Here is an 18,155-nt window from a genome sequence, read left to right on the forward strand (position 1 = left end):
TTGCTGGCTCATCTGTTTACAGGAACTAAGCACTAGCAGATTGCTACTCCTTAGCAAGATCCGTAATAGAGTGCTACTCCACCCCCTGGCGGGGTGATCGCTACAGATTGCTAACTCCTCCTTCAACGGGAATATCCAGCAGCCAGATTCATAACAGATTGCTAGCTCCTCCCCTCTGGAGGAGCAGATCTATAACAGATTGCTAACTCCTCCCCTCTGGGGGAGCAGGTCTATAACAGATTGCTAACTCCTCCCCTCTGGGGAAGCAGGTCATAACAGATTGCTAGCTCCTCCCCTCTGGGGGAGCAGGTCTTTAACACCCACTTATATGCACTCCCTCCTTCCCTCCCTACACATACACATACCTACTTATATATACACACAACACACATTTGCCCCTCTCACATACACTCTCTACCCAACACACTCACTTGCTATCTCTTCTCACTCCAAACCTACCAGTGACACACCCTCCTTCTTAGGGCCCACACAGCCAATGGGACTCCTTCTTCCAGTTTTTCCATCTTCACCTTCTGGTCCTACTTTGGGCCAAAAGGACTCCTTCCTGCGCCAATCAGTAGTCTCCTCCTCCTCTTTCCTGCCAGTAGGGGCCAATTTGAAGTTTTTTCCCTTCTTCCTGTCTATGGGTAGAAGAAAGGAAGAAAGCATCACATTGGTCCATGGGAGCAAGAGAAAGATGAGGCCTCCCATTGGCCCACAGGGGAGCAGAAAGTGAGGAGGCCTACCATTGGCCCATGGGAGCAGGAGAAAGTGAGGCCTCCCATTGGCCCATGGGGGCAGCAGAAAGGGAGAAAGCTTCCCATTGGCCTGCGGAGGGCAGAGGAAAGTGAGGATATCTCCAATTGGCCCACAGGGGCAAACAGAAAGTGAGGAGGCCTCCAATTGGCCCATGCAGGCCAATTGGATGTCTTACAGTCTCTGCAGCCACAGTAGCAGCAGCAGGGTACCCAGAGATTTTTAGGTGCTGGACTGGAGACCATGTGATTCTATTAGAATTTTTAGGTGTTCGACTGGAGTTTCTGGATCAAATCCAGAGAGTTCCCAGGTATGGGAAGTGGAAGTCATGACACCCTGCGCCCCCCCCCCCCCCAGGTCCCCCCCGCCTGGCCTTCCACCCTCTCTCTCAGCCCGCCTGATCCCCTCCCCTCCTCCCCCTGGCCACCTCCCCTTTATCCTCGACACCCAGCCACCACCCTACCCCCCCTTTTTTTCCCCTTTTTCCCCTGCCCTCCACACCCCCTACATACCCTTGAAGAAACCCTTCCCAGCAATTACCTCCTGTTTCAATTGTTCCATATTCCTATTTAATCAAATGTTTCCTGTACATTAGTCATCTGTACATAGTATTCCTTCTTTTCCGCTTTATTCCCTCCCTTTACCTCTGTTAAACTATACCTCTCCCCCCTTCCCCCTTATCCCCCTTTCCACCCACCTCCTACACCTTCCCTTTTCTCCCCCCCCCCTACCCCCCTCAAATCTCTATTCCTTGGTTCCATTTATTGTTTATTTGTTGTATTTGGTTTTGGTTTGTTTTTGCTCTGCGGTTAGTTTTTTCATACTGTTTTATTGTCATATTGTTATACTGTATCTCCCACCTGAGTTCATTGTAAACCGGCATGATGTGCTTCACGAATGTCAGTAGATAAAAGTTAATAAATAAATAAATAAATGTATGAGCTGCGGGTGTGGGAAGAAGGAGGCCAAATTTTCACAGCCCTAAGGAACAGGAGGGGTCATTGGCCATGTGGGTATGGAAGTATTAGCAGTGTCAGCCGAACCATGCAGTGGCAGTGAAAGTAAGTTGCAGCTTTACTTGGGCCCATGGTGACAGCAGACGAGAGGAACATTGTTGGTTGGACCCATGGAGGCAGTAGAAGAGAGAAGCAGCATCGGCTGGGTCAGCATGGCAAGAAGAGAACTGAGCAGATGCAGAGTCAGCTATGTCCATAGGCCACAAACAGGAGAGAGAGGAGGCCTCTTGTCCATCGGTTCTGCCCAAGGATGAGGCTGCTACTGCTGTTTCTTCCATATTTGGGGAGAGAGAAGAGAGTGAGAGAGACCATGAGTGTGTGTGTGTGTGTGTTTATGAGAGAGAGCATGTGTATGAGAGTGAGAGCATGTAAGAGCGCTGATGTAATTTACTTGGATTTTAGTAAAGCTTTTGATATGGTCCCACATAGAAGACTCATCAACAAAATGAGAACCTTGGGAGTCAGCCCCAAAGTGTGGCGTGGATTAGAAACTGGTTGACGAAGACAACGGGTGATGGTAAATGGAACCTACTCTGAAGAGAGAATGGTGTTATGTAGAATCCCACAGGGATCGGTGTTGGGACCAATTCTGTTCAACATCTTCGTGAGCAACATTGCAGAAGGGATAGAAGGCGAAGTTTGTCTATTTGCGGATGGTACTGAAATCTACAACAGAGTGGATATGCCGGAAGGAGTACAGAGAATGAGACGGGATTTAAGGAAGCTGGAAGAGTGGTTGAAGATATGGAAGCTGGGATTCAATGCCAAGAAATGCAGAGTCATGCATCTGTGGTATGGTAATCAAAAGAACTATATGCATTGGGGGGGGGTGAAGGGCTGATGTGTACGGAGCAGGAGAGAGACCTTGAGGGTGATAGTGTCTAACGACCTGAAGTCGATGAAGCAATGTGACACGGTGATAACCAAAGCCAGAAGAATGCTGGGCTGCATAGAGAGAGGAATATCTAGTAAGAAAAGGGAAGTGATAATCCCCTTGTACAGGTCCTTGGTGAGGCCTCACCTGGAGTACTGTGTTCAGTTCTGGAGACCGTATTTCAAGGGAGACAGAGACAGGATGGAGGCGGTTCAGAGAAGGGCGACCAAATGGTGAATGGAGAGGTTGAGGAACCTGAATATGTATACCCTGGAGGAGAGGAGGAGCAGGGGTGATACGATACAGACCTTCAGATACTTGAAAGGTTTAAATGATCCATAGTCGTCAACAAACCTTTTCCATTGGAAACAATTTAGTAGAACTAGGGGTCACGATTTGAAACTCTAGGGAGGAAGACTTAGAACCAATGTCAGGAAATATTTCTTCACTGAGAGGGTAGTGGATGCCTGGAATGCCCTTCCGGAGGAAGTGGTGAAGACTAAAACTATGAAGGATTTCAAAGGGGCATGGAATAAACACTGTGAATCCCTAAAAGGCTAGAGGATTGGAATAATTAAAAAAGCTAAACTGGCACGGAGCGTCAGTTACTACCCTTAAGGGAAACATGGGGGTAACCTGCATGGAGCGGCAGTTACTACCCTTAAGAGAAACATGGGGTAACCTGCACGGAGCGGCAGTTACTACCCTTAAGAGAAACATGGGGGTAACCTGCACGGAGCGGCAGTTGCAGCCTTGGGAGTCTTGCGGGGCAGATGGATGGACCATTTTGGTCTTTTTCTGCCATCATTACTATGTTACTATAATATGTGAGCGAGAGAGGAAAATGTTTGTGTCTGGGGCCCCCTCCCCCACTAATCCATGACAATATCTATGCCTGTGTTCTGCATGTGTGACCAAGGTCAGGTATTCTGCTAGCTTGTAGTTTCTAGGGATGTGAATCGTTTTTTGACGATTTAAAATATTGTCCGATATATTTTAAATCGTCAAAAATCGTTAGAGGCGATATACAATAGGAATTCCCCCGATTTATCATCAAAAATCGTAAATCGGGGGAAGGGGGAGGGCGGGAAAACCAGCACACTAAAACAACCCTAAAACCCACCCTGACCCTTTAAAATAAATCCCCCACCCTCCCGAAGCCCCCCAAAATGTCTTAAATTACCTGGGGTCCAGTGGGGGGGGGTCTCGGTGTGATCTTCCACTCTCGAGCCACGGGTGCGTTAATAGAAATGGCGCCAGCGCTACCTTTGCCCTGTCATATGACAGGGCAAAGGTAGCGCGGCGCCATTTTAGTTCCTGTCCCCCGACGTCACGAGCGCAGGAGATCGCTCCCGGACCCCCGCTGGACCCCCAGGGACTTTTGGCCAGCTTGGGGGGGCCTCCTGACCCCCACAAGACTTGCCAAAAGTCCAGCGGGGGTCCGGAAGCGACCTCCTGCACTCGAATCGTATTGCTGTATTGCAAAATGGCGCTGGCCGTATGGCCATTTTGCAATACAGCGCCGGCGCCATTTCTATTAACGCACCCGTGGCCCGAGAGTGGAAGATCACACCGGGACCCCCCCACTGGACCCCAGGTAATTTAAGACATTTTGGGGGGGTTCGGGAGGGTGGGGGATTTATTTTAAAGGGTCGGGTGGGTTTTAGGGTTGTTTTAGTGTGCCGGTTTTCCCGCCCTCCCCCGATTTATGATTTACACGATTAAAAAAAAAAAAACAAAACCGCGACGATCTGATTCCCTCCCCCCCCCCCCAGCCAAAATCGATCGTTAAGACGATCGATCACACGATTCACATCTCTGGTAGTTTCTGTGTAAGGATCTGAATCAGTCTGGTTTGTTCTGTTTCCTAATAAGCGATATATTGGTGTTTTAAGGCCTTTCCTTTTCATAGGTAGGGTTGTTACTGTTTGTGTGCTTGCAGGTAGTGTTGTTTTGGTATGGGAGTTTACTATGTTATTATTATAATTCAGCATATCTAATTATCTATGGCTTTTTGAAGACCAAACCCACACCAAATATAATTTACAACAGACCTAATACCATATGGATTCCAAGTGTCTCTTTTGCAGGGTTTTCTGATTGGTGCCATAATAGTGAATTAAATATAATATACATGTCCTTTTTCATGTCAAATCTGTTATTTAATTGTATGTGAAGAGGTCTGTGAGGAGGAGGTGCAAAGCTATAAGACTCACCTAGAGCTCCTAATAGTCCTGCTATTCATGCTATATAGTCATGCTTTTACATATATAACTATATTGCTCACATGAGGCTCTGCTAGAATTACCACATCATACAGATCAACCTGGAGAGTACGATCCAGTCCTGGGTTTTGTTCCATTGCATGCATGGATATATAGTAATACATTTCTTAAAGATTTTGGAGCTACAGCATTTGGATGCAATTGGATAAAACCAGGACTGCATCTTGGGTGAGATGGCAACCTTAAGATTTGCACAGCAGTGCTCTGATATGCTGTTGTTCAAAAGGAAGAAAATGAGTAAACAGGGAGGAGTTTTTAGAAAACTTAAACACTCAAAAATAATATAAAAATCTGAATGCAGAGATGGCAGGTGACCCATTTCAAGGAGGTAGAGTTTAAATATTAATGTCTCTCTGTTGAGAGACATTAATATTTATTTGATAGAGATGATTAAATTACTAGGAATGAACCTAGATAATGCACATTCTATGTCTAAACATAAGAACATTAAGGCTTGTTATACTGGGTCAGACCAAGGATCCATCAAGCTCAATATCCTGTTTCCAACAGTGGCCAAGCCAGGTCACATGTACCTGGCAGGATCCCAAGGGGTAGATAGATTCCAAGCTGCTTATCCCAAGAATAAGCAGGGGATTTCTGAAACTCTCTCTTAATAATTGTTAATTAACTTTTCCTCCAGGAACTTGTCCAAGCCTTTTTTAAATGCAGCTATACTAATAGCTTTCACCACATCCTCTGGCAATGAATTCCTGAGCTTAATTATGTGTTGAACAAAATAATATTTTCTTGTATTAGTTTTAAATGTTAGCCAGTAACTTCATTGTGTGTCCCCTGGTCTTTGTAGTTTTCAAAAGAGTAAACAACTGATTAACGTTTACTCATTCCATTCCACTCATTATTGTATAGACCTCTATCTTATCTCCCCTCAGCAGTCTCTTTTCTCCAAGCTGAAGAGTCCTATCATCTTTAGCCTTTCTCCAAGCCTTTCTCCAAGCCTTTCTCCAAGCTGAAGAGTCCTATCATCTTTAGCCTTTCTTCATAAGAAACATAAGTTTCTAGTTTAATTCTGTCTTCTTTTATCTTCAAATGATTCAAAGACGTATTCCATATTGCAAGTCTGTTTTTATAATGTTATTTCCTGCCGTGATGCCATTACATGTAGATTATTATAATTCTCAGTATCTAGGTATTTCAGAAGTTTTACTTAAACAGATTCAACTGTTGCAAAATACAATGGCTAGAGTAAGTTTTGATGCCTCTAAATATGATCATGTTTCCTCCTTACTTCAGGAACTTCATTGGATGTCAATACAATATAGAATTATTTTTAATTTCCTCTGCCTCACTTACAGGCCGATACAGTAAAGCACGGCCGCGGTTACCCTGCTTCTAACCCGCTTTGTACCCACAATTTGGCCACGTAAGTCCAACCCGCGATTCACTATCCCTTTTAACCCATCCTTACCGCTTCTTGAAATCAACAGGTAACCCTTTCCGCCTGCGGCATGTATATGATATGTAAACGATCGGATTAGCTATTCCCTCCGATCCAGTAACGTGCGCCCCGATTATTGCCTTTTTAACCTGTAGTTTTGCCGCATGTTTAACCTGCTAATTTACCACCTACCTTTACCCCTGCGTTAGTGTGGAGCGTCAGGCAAGCCCCAGCAGAGAGAGACGAAATTTCACGGGCAAACTTTCCTGTGAGGCTTCAGCGAATCGGGCGGATCGGGCGCTCCCCATGCGAGGCTTCCAGCAGCCCCCGCCGGCGAAGGTGCATGAGCGCATGCAAATGATTGCTTCACTGCCTGACCCCCTCACCCCCTGGGACAAGACCTTTAGAGGAGCCAGGATCGGGCAAACTTTCCCCCAGCCCCCATTCACCTGCCCTGGCCGCGTCCATGGGTGCCGGTCTCCCATGCGGGCGGGCGCGCTGGCAGCTCCGGAGCAGCCCCAGTCCCCTCTCCCCTCCTCCCGAGCAGCTTCGGCAGCAGCCAGGGGCGGATCGGGTACTCCCCATGTGAGGCGCGGCTTCCAGCAGCCCTCGCCGGTGAAGGTGCATGAGCGCACGCCGTGACCTGAGCACCCGGCTGGACGTCCAAGGTCATGGCGTGCGCTCATGCACATACAGGCGGGCGTTCATGCACCTTCGCCGGCAAGGGCTGCTGGAAGCCACACCTCACATGGGGAGCGCCCGATCCGCCCTGGGCTGCTGCCGAAGCCGCTCAGGAGGAGGGGAGAGAGGACTGGGGCTGCTCTGGAGCTGCCAGCGTGCCTGCCCGCACGGGAGACCGGCACCCATGGACGCGGCCAGGGCAGGTGAGCGGGGGCTGGGGAAAGTTTGCCTGATCCTGGCTCCTCTAAAGGTCTTATCCTGGGGGGTGAGGGGGTCAGGCAGTGAAGCAATCATTTGCACAGGACAACAAAACAAACTGCACCAGCCCTTCTCCTGTATCCACTTCCTGGTACCTGTCATTTCAAATGTCATTTGAAATGACAGGTACCAGCGCACCCAGGATACTGTATAGGCGCTGTATAGCGCTCTATACAGTAAAATGGATTGCGCTTCATGGATGCTTCATGGACGTGCTTTGGACGCGGCTTGCATTTGCATGCCATTTAAATACTGTATCGAGCGGTATGTGATACGGACTGTGCGTGCGTGCGTGCGTGCGTGCGTGCGTGCGTGCCCAGCACTACCGCACTCTTTCTTCTGTGTCCTTACTGTATCGGCCTGATATATAGGGATCTATAAAGAGAAACCAGATTATCTGTGTAACACTCCTTAACTCCAGATACACCAAGCTTAGCTTCTTGCAGTGTGTGGCTTCCTGGAGGCTGGTTGAAACCACCAGCACTGCCTGTGAGCGCTGACTGATGATGTCATCTCAGCTCCAGTATAAATGGAAACTTTTACTACCACCCAGTGCCTCAGCAACAGGTTTCCTGTCGTGCTCCTGTTTGCAGTTCCAATTGCTTCTTGTTCCTGTGTGGATCCTGTCCTGCCATTATGCAGTACTCCTGCTCTGTTCCTGCCTTGTTGTGTGCCAGACTTCCTGTCTAGTCCTGCCTTCCTGTTTTGCCTGTGTCTGTCTGATCTTCATCAACTTGACTTTAAACTTCAGTTGCTGACCTCAGACTGGACACTGACCTTGCTTTGCCTGCCACCCACCATGACCTCTGCTTGGACTATGACTGCTCTTGTTGCCTGCCTCATAGTGCTCCCTCCTCACATCGCCCAAGGTTCCACACCATACCACATTACAATCTAGTAAATCTTCTAGTTCCCTGTAGGCCCACATGAGCACTGAGATCTTCCCAGTTGGAATTTCTGAGACTTCATTTACTTTGGGAAATCAGACTCACAGGCACTAGGCAAGCTACCTTCCAATACTAGGCACCTTTAATTTGGAATATTGTCCAACTGGATTTACATACTGAACAGAATTTTTTGAAATGTAGGAAGTTTCTGAAATCCTGGTAATTTAGTCAAGTTCTTAGTTAATTTATTTTTTTTTTGTTATCTTCCAGTAATAGACTCTTTATGTAAACTGGAATTATTATGCTGAAGTTATGCTGATTTGATTCCTAAGATTTTTTTTTATTTTGTGAGGACTGTATTTTTTTGTTGTTATTTAATTTGTTTTTATTGCTCCTTTTTTTGATATAATGTTAAAATCGGCATATAAAAATAAATTGCCATTTAAGCCAGTTCAGTTGCACTGTAGCACCTGAAACTCTGCTTTCAAATGGTAATAGCAGGGACTAGACTACACATCCCACAATGCATTAGATGAATATGCAAACTCTGGAGTGGCCAAAAGTCTTCTTCCTTGAACTGGACCAGTTGGAAGTTCTGTGAATGATGACTAAAGATTATTTGTTTTAATTATCAATTGAATTGTATAATTTTGTCTCTGCTTGTGCTGCTCCTTCAGAGGTGATAAAATAAAGTGTCCTCTTATCAGTATGACGCTGGTATTTACCTGGCAGTGTTGTGTTTATTGATAACGTGTACTCTATGTGTCTGCCCTTTTGTTTGGGTTTATTTTTTTCAGGTCAGCCACCTGCAGTCCTCCATTATTGTTATTTTTCACCCTTCAGCAGTTACTGATTAACAATAAAACACGACAGGGTGTGTTTGAAGTGCAATTATGCACACAGAAGTGTGTTGCTTGGCACACTGCCCCAGGCTCAGTGCCATTGGATGGTGTGCCTGGCGTGTGTAACCAAAACCAGAGTTAAGTGCTGAAACACTTTGTGCTAGAGATGGGCCAAAAACATCGCAATCCAAAACCTCGCCTCTAATCCGGGTTGGAGGAGGGAGTTCCCTGCAGGCGGGGTGTATTTGCTCATAACTTGCTAAAATTGGAAGAAAATATGTCAAAGTCCTCTATTAAGGCTGACAGCTGACTCCTTTTTTCAGAATAAGCATTCAGTCCTGGTTTTAGCCTATGGAACACAGTCTTGTGGTTCTGATTTCCTTGAGAAAAGCAGGATTATAAATCCCATGTATGCAGTGGGCTAAAACAAAAATTGGATCAACCTGTCCTGAAAATAATGCAGCCATTTAGAAGCCCTACTCCCCCACAGAGAGCCAAGGTTTTACCCCACATCTGAAAAGATTTCATTACGGCTATTTGATTTTCATTATTTGAGTGGAAATCAGCTCCTTTGTGTTCTCACTGGTGTTGCCACCAATGTTGACAGGCAGATCCAGGCCTGGTTTTAACCCACGGCATCCTTTGAGGTGAATTTTCAAAGCGCTACACAAGTAAAAATTAGCATATACGAATGTAAGTAGCCTCTTCTTATGATCTCTCTATGTTATAAAAGTAAAATTATGCTCGTATTTTCACTTTTGCGCACATATATGCGTGTGTAAAAATGGAGCAATTTAGGGGTGTTCTGGGGTGGAGCTAATAGTTATGCACATAATTTGCTATTTTAAAAGACACACGTACATTTTCCAACTTATTTGCATATTTTTACACCTGCTCATTATCTGGCGTAATATTAAATGTGATTATTGTGTAATATTGACTGGGTTGGAGGTCTGGGTGAATGGGGGGGCAGTTCAGGCTGAAGAACTAGGAGGGTTTCAGTGATCTGGAGAAGGACTGAGTGAAGTGGTGGGCTAATTGGTAAACTGGTTAATTTTATTTATTTGCTCAAGTTTTAAAATTGGCCAGCTTATGTGCATAAATCGGGACGTACATGAGTAAATCCTACTTTACTTTTGTACATAAAATATATGCATATATATTTTTTAAATAGGTAAAAATACACTTTCAATGCATTGATAGATATGGTTTCATTACATTATATGTGTTCACATATAAGCCTATTTAGGTGCAAATATTGTGGAGTAGAGAACCGCATATTTTATAAAACACATGCATATAATACACGCGGGTTATAAAATACTATGGCCATATCCAGAAGTATTTCTTTTGGCTTTCTCCTCATCTCCCTCCACTCATTGCTCCATTCTCCTCTTGCCTTCTTTCTTTCTCTGATATACCTGAAAAATGTTTTGTACTTTGCTTTACTTCACCAGCAATCTTTTTTCCACTCATGCTTTTGCCATCCTAAATTTTTTTCCTTGTCTCTTTCAACTGTGCCAGATGTTCTTTCCTGTGTTCTTCTTTTTCAGATCCTTTGATGTTTTTGAATGCTCTAATTTTTGCCCGTACTTTTTTCAGCTGTCTCTGTGTAGAACCATATCAGTGTCCATTTCTTCTTATGTTTATTTAACTTTCTTACAAAAAGGTTTTTTTTGCCATTATTATAGCTCCTTTAGTTTAACTCACAGCTCTTCCACATCCTTCAACTTTTTCCAGCCTGCAAGCTCTTTGCCAAGGTACTTCCCCAAGTCCGTAGTTTTGAAAGCTAGGGCTGAACTTCATATGACTTCTCTCCGTCTTGGTCTTTATATCAAACCATACCATCTGATGATCACTGGTGTTCAGGTGAGCACCTAGCTGGACATTAAAGACACTGTCAGTACCAGATCCTGTGTCTCTCCTCCATTGGTGGATTCCATTATCATTTGTTTGTGCACAGCCCCTTGAAGGGAGTCTTCAGTGTCTCTACTTACCATTTCTAAGACAGGATACTCCAAGCCACATCCAGCAGGTTACAGTCACTAACCACCCATATATGGGAACAATATTACCCAATTTAACAAAAAATGTTCTAATTTTATTCTTACATTCACCTCTCTTGATAACAGCATCTATCCGAAACATACTCATAATATCATAATATAGCTCTTAACATATAAAATGTATACAATTATCAAAAAATAAAGATATAAACCTGCTCGTGCTGATATCAATATACAAAGATGTCAGTGTATTTATCTTTGAAGACACTAATTCAAAAAGACAAAGAATCTCTGTGGCTTCATCAATAATTAATCCATCCAAATGATGTGGTCTATATCATCTTCAGCAGTTCATTGCTTAATGATTTAAAAATTCTTATATGCACAGTATTTTGTAATCCTCTTTAGATACAATAATTGTAGATCAAAAAAACCTTGTATAAATAATAATTTGTAATCCACAGTGGAGATAATGGCTGCAAAAAGATCTTATATAATGCATTTATGAACCCAATGGAACCACTGTATCCATCCTGGGAAACTTTTCATACAGCTGTTCTTTTCTAAACCTTCAGCGGTGGGTTTTTGCCTCATTTGCTTTTCTCCAAATGGCAATTTTGCTTCTGTCTCACCCACCCACACCAGTGGCTAATATCTTGGACAAAAACCATTAACGCTAACCTCACACTGACATGGCGCCTCTCCAGCTGTCAATCTACGTCAGACACTCCAGACATCTCACTCTACTTTCACTAACCAACACCACCACCCCCATTTTCAAACTCTCTCTTTCATATTGCCTAGATATTGTTGCAGTCCTGGCCGCGAGCACTGCGGCCAGGCCCTTACCTCTTGATTCCCGGACCTGCTCCTGCCTCCGGAGTCCTGGCTTGCGGCCTGGTTGGCGGTGTCCCCGCTGGGGCAGCGCTGCCATGAAGCTGCCGGTGGACGCCCTGCTCCTAGGCGCACGCGCGCCACTTGGGCACCTTTGTAGCCCGTTTTCCGTCAGTGCTGACTCCGCCCAATACCTGACGTCAGACGCCACGGCCTTGATAAGCCGGCCGCGGCCTTCCAGCCTTTGCCTTCCATTCTGGTTTCCTGTTGCGCTGCGCCCAGGAGTGACCCACTTGGCTTCATCACTCCGTACCTGCTACAGTACCTGCTTGGTTCCTGCCTGCTTGCTACAGTACCTGCTCGGTTCCTGCCTGGTTCCAGTACCCGAGTCTTGCTACAGTTCCTGCCTGGTTCCAGAACCCATACCCAGTTACAGTATCACTACTGTTCTAGTCTGGTTCCAGTTACCCGTCCTGATCCACAACCTGCCTAAGTCCCAGCGGCCGGGCCCCTACGGGCTCCTCCCGGGGGAGCACCAGTTTCCAGGGTGAAGAGCATCTATGTCCCACCTGAACATCTGCCTCCCGGCCTGCTGTTCATCAAAATTGTCCATCCTTTCCTAGTCTCCAGCAGATCGGCCCAAGGGTCCACTAAATTGAGACTCCCACAACAGATATCTTACTTTTATTTTTTTCATTTTTGCTCACTGATCAAATTGACTAGAAATAACTTAATAGTGTTTTATACCCCCCTCAAAAAATACATAAAAACAAAAGGCAGAGAATCTCTGTCTAGAAATATATTTTTTTAATGGTGCCAACATTTCAGCTTTGGTGCTTTAGAGAGGGGATTTTTGTCAGTAAAGGAGGGTGAGCAATAGACAATGGGTTTGCAAAATCTTTTTTCAGTTTAAATAAGCATTAGATATGGCAAAACATTTTATCTGCCTTATGCGTAATTATAGGTACCTTAGGGACATTCTTATGATTCTAAGAGTGCCCTAAGTACCTGTAAAATAGCTTATGAAGCAAATTTGAGTGAACAAATATTGGCAACATTCACACTAGAAATCTTAAAAATAAGAATAGTTTTATAATCTGCTTTAGGTCAGGAGATGTGCTGGAGCAGTGAATCTATGACTTGGGGAAGCAGGGAAGTACAGCTCCTCACAAAACTCTCATAGACTGCTGAGGTGCTATTTTTAGAATTGAAAGTATCTCTCGCCTACCATCATGCCCTGGCCATTGTTTATTGTTGGCCTATGCAGAAAGCAATCCTCATTGAATGCAGAGGTCAGAGGAACAGATGTGGCAGAGAATCCTGTTTTCCAAAGCTTCTGTGTCTAGGACTGTTATCTGTGTCCAAGTAGTTTTATAAACCAAGAGAGGGGAAACTGATAAGAGTCAGAAGCCTGGATAGAATCAGGACAAAGAAAAATTAAGACCTCATTTAAAGCAGCAGTACTAGCTAGATTTCTTCATGTTCATGGTTCTGTAGAGACCTCTTTTGGTCTTATTAATAGTTCTCCTTTCTTTAAAAAAATATATATATGTGAGTGCATGCAAGGTGTTAGTAAATACCTTGTCTATTAAATTCTTAAATGATTACAGCCCCACCACAGTGACCATATCAATCTTGGTAGGATATTGGAGTGGTTTGCCATTGCTTTCTGCAGCCCATAGCATTTGGCCTTCCTTGGTAGTTTCTCATCCAGGTACTAACCACAGTTGACCCAGCTTAGCTTCCAAAATCTGGGACAGTTAGATTTCCCAGTGCAGTGTTACATGTATAGCCATATCTATTTCTCTTTATATGCAGATCTCCCTTTCTCCTGTATTACCATCACAGGGGGGTAACCTGCACGAAGCGGCAGTTACTACCCTCAAGAGAAACATGGGGGTAACCTGCACAGAGCGGCAGTTACTACCTTGGGAAGCGTGCAGGGGCAGACTAGACGGACCATTTTGGTCTTTTTCTGCCATCATTACTTTGTTACTATGTTACATCCCCATCACCATTTTTCTCTTATAAATAATTTCTTCTGCCTTGAATGTGCTCAATAGTTATTCATGCTGCACTCATCTGTACTAGCATGTTACCTGCATGGTTTTCGGATAAGGATCAGTACTGCAACACTTCATTCTTGAGGATGGGAGGGGCTAAGCTTTCAAAAGTTTAAACACTGCTAATCGCTTCAGAATGAAATAATAAAAGTCATAGCAAAAATATAGGTTCTTCATGATTTGTCTAGTGCCCCCTACCATTGTTCCCTCATTTCATAGACCTTTAGCCCATATGGCACCAGGAACCTTCACCAGCCTTGAGAGCTAGAGGTATGAGAGGATCCATAAGTAGCATTCTTTGGCTGGCAAAGGGGAACATGGTAGCAGTGGCCGCCATCTCCCCTTCCCTTCTTAGGATGGAAAGCATCTCCACTACAGCAAACCAAATCCTATCTGGCCCCATCAAACAAGAGACTCAAACCAGAGTTTCCCACAGCACAGCAGCCTGGCCTGGTGCAAATCTGTTTAACTTCCAAGTACCTATCTAAAAACAAAATCTCTCTTATCTTCATATTTATAAAATAGCTTCTTTCCGGTCACCTTTAAACTTGATAGTACTCCCACATTATTGCATACTGTGGGTGCTCACAGTCTGGACCAACTTGTTTATGGTTTAAGCATCAGTGTGAAAAGCAGTAGTGCTTTAGTGATTGTGATGGGGTGAATGACTGCTCTGGATCTTTACTGCTTTCTGTAAAGCATTAGTGCATGGGAAATGTTTTTAAAAAACAAACATTCTTTGCAGAAATTGCTTTTTTAAAATTCTGGTTTGTGCACGATGCAGCTAATAGGACAATTTCATCCTCCTCCATGTTTGAGAATTTAGCAGATTTTTACATGACTGTAGGTTTATCTCGAGAAACAAAGATGACTGTCAGAAGTGACTCTTTCTTTTTCCATCTTCACAATGCAGCGCTATCCCTGCTCCTTATCCCTTCTAGATATTATAGAGAGAGGAGGGGGAAGGATTTAAGTACAAATGGTGCTTACAGCAGTTAGTGTAGCTGGGTTTAAAAAAGGTTTGGATAAGTTCCTAGAAGTTAAATCCAAAAAATCCTTTTAATTATTGAGTAATAGTAGCTTGAGATCTATTTAATGTTTGGGTACTTGCTGGGTACTTGTGACTTGGATTGGCCACTGTTGGAAATAGGATGCTAGACTTGATGGACCCTTGGTCTGACCCAGTATGGCAATTCTTATGATGTCTTACGTTTTTATCAGAAGAATGAAAGTATAATGCAAGAAATCATGTCTAACACCCTGCTGAGGGACATAAAATGAAAGTGGGTCTGATGTCTAATACAGGATCTCCCTCCCGCTCAACAATTGATAACGGCCTCTATCAAATTCACACTTTGGAATAAAGGAGGTTCTCACTTTTACAATTCTGGGGATACCAGCAGTCACAGTAAAAGAAGGGGCAGCTCAAGACAATCTGCTGCCTGAGAGGAGGGATGAGATGACGCTTCCCCTCCCCCCGCCCCAAACGCATGATGCAGGTCAAATCACCAAGATGGCCCTGGGAAGGGAGGGGCAATGGTCCCCTTGCAGTTTGTCTCCTTTAGCATAGGGACTAACTCACAAATCCTTTTGCATCTTCTTCTCTGATCACAGGAATAGCGTTCTCTGCACCTAAAATCCATGATTCCTCCCAGGTGGTTCAGTAGCACTGCCCAGAAGTGTATTCCTCTTCTCGTGGATCAATGACCCTGCTGGACATTAGACACTAGCTGCAAGGAAGGAAAGAGAAACTCCCCCACCCTGACTTCACTCCAGTTTCTTACCAAACTCCTGTCAAAAGCCCCGGTGTAACAACTTTAATTGTACCCGTAAAAAGTCCCCCCAGAGGTTATCACACGTAACACCATTTATAGAGCTGTACCATCTTCTCAATAAATCTCTTGCCACAATAATTAATCATTCAACCCCAAACATTGATTCCAAGTGCATTCCTGACAAGACATTTTCAAAGGCCCATCTAGTGACCAACCCCTATTTTAGGAGCCCCGTCACACATGCTGTTTGAGATCAGAACGAGGAAATTTAAATGTACATAAATCTGAATGTTAGAAGACAATAGTGCTCCAAGTTAGGAAAATGTAGTTCATCCAACTTTAAAGCAGCACTATTTCTCCAGTCAGGATGCAAAGGTGCAATAGGTCTCACTGCTGAGTCAAGAATTACTCTGGCACTGTGCCTTCAAAATCCCTCTGAGAGCCTTAGAACTGATTCAGTTTAGTCTCCTCAAATCCACTTAATCTGCCTGAGTTTTAGTGACCCTGACCAGGAGTGAATTAGAACCAAAGATTAAACAGTCAAAAAGAAGAAAAAGAAATTAGGATGACAAAAGAAAGTTAATTTTTTCACTGAGCCATCCAACCTCAATTTCAGCTCTGCGACTGTAAGTAATTTAAATAGCATTTATATTTAGCCAGCACAGACACATTAGTGAGCTTTGTCGGTGGCGTACTGTTCCAGACCACTACTTTCAAAATAAACTGTTAGCAGCTATCTACCATCTCAGGTCTGCGGTAAGTGAAAAAAGTCTAACTGGGAGTGGGTGTGCAAGAAATCCAATGTAAAACAAACAATCCATTTTTCTTTATTCTCTGTTACTGAGAAAACATGCTCATGTACACCCTATAAAACACATTGCAAATTTGTTTCCAATTCCTGCGCAGAGAAGTAGTACTTAGAAGAAAAGCTAAATTTGCCAAGATTAAAAAAAAAAAAAATCAGGAATAAAGACAGGTAAAATGTGAGAAAAATGACCTCTAAGACAGATATAAAGCAAAAAAATGTGGTTAGAGAAGAAAAATCTAGCTAAACGTGAGCTGATTATTGATTTCTAAATAAACTGCAGTTCCTCATCTCTCTACCCTCATTCTTTTCTTTCCCAAATAAGGGGATTGGGAGCGGGGATTATTGCAGATTTGGCAGGCAGGAAAGGGAACCGCCAGCTTTGGGGAAGGGAAGTTTCTTAGAAGGGGCAATATGACTGTGGGCAGCTAGCTGTGTTTTTTTAGTTCCTAGGGACAATTATACTGACCTCACTGTTCCACTGCTGTTTTGATTACAGTTATATCTACGTACAAACGAGCTCCGCAGACCTTCCCTTTGGAAGACACTGTCCAGGACCCCATGGATTTGTTGACAGCAGGGGAAGTACAACAGGCCCTATCCATGCGAGTGGCTGCAACGGCTGTGGATGGTACCAGGACAGGAATCAGTGTCCTCAGCGGTGTTGGGTCTTCAACTCCCTCGGCAGCGGAAGACACCACAAGAAATGGAGCTGCAAATGCAATATCAGGCCTGGGTCTGAGGGCTTAACCAGGCCAAGGATCCCTGTATGAAAAGATCCCTGTCTGCCTTTGGATCACGGCAGCAGGGAGAAGGGCATAATTCCCCCAAGAATACCAGTGGCTTGTCGATTCAGGAGGTGTATCAGTGGTAAAAGAAGTCGCTTCCCAGGTATGTGCGTCTCCTGAGAATATTAATTTAGACACGTTTTGTCAAGCTATCTTTGACCTATAGAACAATCTTCTCTCAGGGGTAGATTTTCAAAAACCGCGAATAGGCGTACTTTTGTTGGCGCTCCAGGCGCCAACAAAAGTACGCTGGATTTCAGTAGATACGCGCGTAGCCGGGCGTATCCGCTGAAATCCGGGATCGGCGCGCGCAAGGCTATCGATTTCGTATAGCCGGCGCGCGCCGAGCCGCGCAGCCTACCCCCGTTCCCTCCGAGGCCGCTCCGAAGTCGGAGCGGCCTCGGAGGGAACTTTCTTTTGCCCTCCCCTCACCTTCCCCTCCCCTACCTAACCCACCCGCCCGGCCCTGTCTAAACCCCCCCCCTTACCTTTGTTGGGGGATTTACGCCTCCCAGAGGGAGAAGTAAATCCCCGCGCGCCAGCGGGCCGCTAGCGTGCCAGGACGCGATCTGGGGTGGGTCCGGAGGGCGCGGCCACGCCCCCGGGCCCGCCCCGGAACGCTCCCGACACGCCCCGAAAACGCCGCGCGGTTCGGGCCTGCCCCCGACACGCCCCCCGACACGCCCCCCTCCGAAAACCCCGGGACTTACGCGAGTCCCGGGGCTCTGCGTGCGCCGGTAGGCCTATGTAAAATAGGCTTACCGGCGCGCAGGACCCTGCTCGCCTAAATCCGCCCGGATTTGGGTGGATTTAGGCGAGCAGGGCTCTTAAAATCCGCCCCCTACTGTCTTTGATAGGCTTGCTTAAATAACCAGGTTTTTAGGTTTTT

General features: G+C 45.0%; 1 long non-coding RNA gene across 1 annotated transcript in view; it reads left to right on the top strand.

Moving 5' to 3' along the window:
- LOC115088731 overlaps positions 1-17,418 on the top strand; it is a 175,392-nt gene extending 157,974 nt beyond the window's left edge. Inside the window, exon 4 of the long non-coding RNA XR_003855843.1 lies at positions 16,978-17,418. This is a non-coding gene — a long non-coding RNA (uncharacterized LOC115088731). The remainder of the gene's footprint in view (positions 1-16,977) is intronic.
- The last annotated feature ends 737 nt before the right edge of the window (positions 17,419-18,155 follow it).

The sequence above is a fragment of the Rhinatrema bivittatum genome, chromosome 3, assembly GCF_901001135.1.
Source record: "Rhinatrema bivittatum chromosome 3, aRhiBiv1.1, whole genome shotgun sequence".
Lineage (NCBI taxonomy): Eukaryota > Metazoa > Chordata > Amphibia > Gymnophiona > Rhinatrematidae > Rhinatrema > Rhinatrema bivittatum.